This window comes from Phyllobates terribilis, unplaced genomic scaffold (assembly GCF_046119375.1).
Source record: "Phyllobates terribilis strain yellow unplaced genomic scaffold, ASM4611937v1 Scaffold_13__5_contigs__length_258822181, whole genome shotgun sequence".
Taxonomy (NCBI): Eukaryota; Metazoa; Chordata; class Amphibia; order Anura; family Dendrobatidae; genus Phyllobates; species Phyllobates terribilis.
Genome location: NW_027362773.1, coordinates 211404921 through 211410283, shown reverse-complemented (window position 1 = coordinate 211410283; position 5363 = coordinate 211404921).

The following is a 5363-nucleotide window of genomic DNA, read 5'->3' as shown; positions in this document are numbered from 1 at the left end:
CCCAGGCCAGTAAGGGGTTAATTAAACTGGCCTGGGGACTTGATTTGGAAAGGCACACACCTGTCTATATAAGACCTCACAGCTCACAGTGCATGTCCAACCAAATGAGAATCATGAGCTCAAAGGAACTGCCCAAGGAGCTCAGAGACAGAATTGTGGCAAGGCACAGATCTGGCCAAGGTTACAAAAGAATTTCTGCATTACTCAAGGTTCCTAAGAGCACAGTGGCCTCCATAATCCTTAAATGGAAGAAGTTTGGGACCACCAGAAGTCTTCCTAGACCTGGCCGTCCAGTCAAACTGAGCAATCGTGGGAGAAAAGCCTAGGTGAGAGAGGAAAAGAAGAACCCCAAGATAACTGTGGATGAGCTCCAGCGATCCAGTAGGGAGATGGGAGAAAGTTCCACAAAGTCAACTATCACTACAGCCCTCCACCAGTCAGGCCTTTATGGCAGAGTGGCCTGACGGAAGCCTCTCCTCGGTGCAAGACATCTGAAAGCCCGCATAGAGTTTGCTCAAAAACACATGAAGGACTCACAGACTATGAGAAATAAAATTCTGTGGACTGATGAGACGAAGACAGAACTTTTTGGTGATAATTCTAAGCGGTATGTGTGGAGAAAACCAGGCACTGCTCATCACCTGCCCAATACTATCCCAACAGTGAAACATGGTGGTGGCAGCATCATGCTATGGGGGTGTTTTTCAGCTGCAGGGACAGGACTGGTTGCAATTGAAGGAAACATGAATGGGCCAAGTACAGAGATATCCTGGATGAAAACCTCTTCCAGAGTGCTCTGGACCTCAGACTTGGCCAAAGGTTCACCTTCCAAAAAGACAATGACCCTAAGCACACAGCTAAAATAACAAAGGAGTCGCTTCAGAACAACTCTGTGACCATTCTTGACTGGCCCAGCCAGAGCCCTGACCTAAACCCAATTGAGCATCTCTGGAGAGACCTGAAAATGGCTGTCCACCAACGTTCACCATCCAACCTGACGGAACTGGAGAGGATCTGCAAGGAAGAATGGCAGAGGATCCCCAAATCCAGGTGGGAAAAACTTGTTGCATCATTCCCAAGAAGACTCATGGCTGTACAAGCTCAAAAGGGTGCTTCTACTCAATACTGAGCAAAGAGTCTGAATACTTAAGACCATGTGATATTTCAGTTTTTCTTTTTTAATAAATTTGCAAAAATTTCTATATTTGTTTTTTTGCAGTCAAGATGGGGTGCAGAGTGTACTTTAATGAGAGAAAAAATGAAGGCTCTAAGAAAGAGATTTTACGGTGAGTACTAAAAATCCCTCTTTTTAGAATTTACCAAATGGCTGCAATGAAACAAAGAGTAAAAAATGTAAAGGGGTCTGAATACTTTCCGTACCCACTGTATAAGCCTGTTAATAAAAATGAGGATGGTTACAAGACTAAAAGGGTTAATCATTAGGGCGATTGTAAGCGGCAAGGAGGCTAAGAGCCTGCGGTGTCTTCTTTGGGACATTTACTCACTGTTCCGATCTTCCATTGGTCTTTGTTGTGCTTTTGGGGCAATTGCACAATGTAATCTTCTCAGCCATGTGAAACATCAGTTCTGATATTTTTAGCCTGTGCTACAAAGGTTTCTTTTATCGCATAGGCAAATATAGAAGATCTGTGTCATTGGACGTCCCCCGGAGCCAAACATGTAGAGACTTGTGAGCTTTATTCTGACCAGGCGCTAATGGCAGTCTCATTTACTGTTTATATAAAACAGTAAACAGCCTTTTCTTGGATTTCTGGACATACTTCTTCATATGCCACTGTATTTTGCCATAGGCATCAATTATTATATTAAAAAAAAAAAAAAAAAAAAAAAAGATACATCAGTTTATATTGTTTTGCAGGATGAATCTGCAAAAAGGAGCTCAGCTCAGTCAATGAAAAAGATATCCCAAAGTAAACATGCCTGTCAGGCAAAATGTATTTTTGTCCTAGTTTTAAAAATGAGAGATGTCTTACATCTCCACCCCCTGCTCATTTGGAAGAGGCTACATAGAACTACTCTTGCTCCCCCTCTAACAAGGAATTTTTATTACCGCCATAAAATGCCAGCAAGCCTACTGGTATACCCTGGATTTTCCCTCCAATCCTATTGTTTAACTGTACAAACTTTTAATGGCGATTTTAATAATGCACATGACTGTCACAAACACAGGGACCACATTTTTGAGATGTTCACCTTTTTCCAATTGTGATGGTGTGGTTTTTGTGGCTGGAAGACCACCAGGAACCTGGGAAATGGGTTCTGAGCGTCATAGAGATATCATATTTGATATCCATCTTCATGAATATTGGTGACGGCAAACATGATGTCTCCATCTTGGATGTGGGACACCCCCATACCAAGATATGAAATATGAAGGATTTTTATGTCTTATGCAGCTGGGTGGGTTCACAAAACCGAGCCCCCATGTGAGGTAAACAACAGGGGTGTCTCCTAGAGTTTTGGCCGCTTACTAAAAACCAGAACGGCCATTTTACATCATTCTTACCCGGGACGTCAGACGCATGCACTCCTCGCTGTGTGGAAGAATCACATTTAATTTCCGGGGAGCCGCCCCCCCACAGAATCTGAGACCATCACCTCGTGGTGCAGGTTTTGCTATTACTTATCCCTTTTATTTTAATAACTGTTTATGCATATATGTAAATTGTCTCTTTTATAATATCTTGTATATCGTTTGTAAACACTGCCCACTTTCGGGAGTAAATCATTATTATTTACCAGCTTCGTTCTTCTTGTCCTATGTCGAGCAAACACGTTCCTCACCCGCTAATTCACGTTACCTAACAGGTACCCGATCCACCTGTTAAGCGATCAGTGGTGGCAGTATACCAGTATTTATGTGATATTGCGGTTTGAAGGTGGCTGGACGGAGGTATATATACGTTCCTGGAAGGAACTGGTGGTATATATACGTCCTGTCACATCATGTGCCACAATAGTCGACATAAATTAGAGCAGCTGCGCCCGTGCTTATCCTTGGTCAATACAGTGTTTGACCAGCAGGGTAAGGGGGCGTCAGAGGGCTGCAAGGTCTGACCAAGTGTGTTTTTCCTGACAATGCCCAACGTGCCATTTTTATTTTACCTCCGTAAAGTTAACAAGGATCCATAGGTATGTATATTTTCCGGGAAACCGGCCACTCGTGCACTGCAGAAGTAGTGTGGTCAGTGTTCTAGTGCCACGAGACCTCAGACCATAGATGGGAGAGTTGGAAGAAGAACTAACTTTACCCATGTGGATGTAACACATCAGTTCGGCAAGTGCAGGAAGGCAGCAGAAGTGATATATGGTGACATCAGAAGGATCTCGAATGTATGGTCAGCTTTAAAATTGTACAGACTAGAGCCAATACTAGGGGCTGAGATTGTGCCTCGAACTGCACAATGCGGCTGTTACGCCCACCGGTTGCGCATATGGTTTAGTGGACCCACTGTGCCGGGTCTGCCTAGGTAGGGGCGTAGCTAAGCGGCTACCTGGTGATCACTGCAGCTCCAGGTACCACTCCTAGGCAGATCCAGGTACTGCAACTGCTGAACCCAGGGGTCAGGTTAGCTGACACATACTAGGGCTCCATTCAGACTAATAGATTCAGTTCAGGATCACTGCAGAATGGTTACTGACACGGAGATTCAGATAGGGAAACGTTCCGATACTGGCCGCACTGGGCCCAGGGGACAGGACTGGCTGCATCAGGACCATGGGGCAATGTTCAGGCCCTGGCCGCACGTGGACCAGGGATTCGAGTTCAGGATACTGGCCACACCAGGACCAGGGATTCAGGTTCAGGACACTGGTCACACCGGGACCAGGGGTTCGGGTTCAGGACACTGGCCACACCAGGACCAGAGGACCTAACAACTCAATAGTAGGTGAGACTACATACTAAAGAAAGCTGTTGCTTCGGCAACTCCCTAAGGGAGAAGGATTCTTTTATACAGGATTACTCCCAGCAATAGGCTGAGGGCATTTACTATATGCCCGCGCTGCCCCTTTAAGAGCAGGGAGCGTGTGCACTAGAAGTGCCGCCGGGACTTAGTACAGAGCAGGAAGCAGGAAACACGCCTGGCTCCACGCCGCAGGCCAAAGCGGTGCGTAAGCTGGCGTCCCTGCATGGATGAAGAAGGGGACACCATGCAGGGGCGCCAGCCATTGCGCTGTAGCAGCTACACACGATTTCCCAAAGGGAAGAGAAAGACACATTCATTGGTTTTTATAAAAGTCTGACCCAATAAAGTAACACTTCTGATTTATAAATGAAACCCTTAGGATGAAGAGCAGAAACCCCGACGCAGGAGTGCGCCGATCCTCTGTATGGATCAGTGGAAGATATTGCATCTGTTCATTATTGAAAGTATATTTTAAAAGGTGGTTCCATTATTATGGTACTGATGATTATTAGGAGGGGTCATCAATATCAGATCAGTGGGGAGTCCGATACCTGGCTGTTACTAACTCCTGCAGCAGCTGGACATAGAATATACGGAGCAGAACACAACCGCTCCATCACTGTTTAGGGGCTGCGGATCAGTTCCAATTCCTGTAACAATTCTGTTCATGTGATGATCACCTGATCGCCGCTCGATTCAGATCACTTCTTTTAGCTGCTTCATGGCTTTCAAAGTCTGAAGCAGTTAAGAGAAGTTAAAAAAGACTAAATGTATTCACAGCAAATAGTTTTGACATTGCAGTGCATATTTTAGTCCTTTGTTGCGCTTTTTCAGGTGGAATCCCATGCATCTTAGGGTCCGGTTCTTACCTAACCTCCTTGGTCTATGCTCCTTGTTCCTCTCCTTGACAAATTGGAAATGGCCCGAAATACCTGATCAGCCAAGCACTGGCTGTTTCAATGAAAAATCATGTCAGAAATCTCCAGTGGGTCCAGGACCAACAGACCAGCAGAGATATAAAGTCTCAAATATTTCGAAACGTGTTGGATTTTCTTTTGCTGGTTGCACGTCACACCCGACTCGATTGCCATAAACTTCAATTTAAGTGAACTGATGTTTTTAGTCACGAGACTTGTCTGAGGATAGCAGTCACGTGACACATCGCCTTTAACCCATCAACCATGGGTAATAATAGGTGAAAGGGAGTAAAAAGAACTGCAAACTCAAAACTCTGCAGGGTTTGTTTAGAATCTGTTACCATAGAGAAACATTGATCTGCATTGGAGATGTAGATACAACACAAATCTGCCACTCCTCAACACAATTTTTAAAGTGGATTAGTCACCAGATTTCACCATACTAACTGCATATATTATTAAATAGATGAGACCTGATGAAACAGTATTACTTACTATGAAAAAACAAAAAAACAAA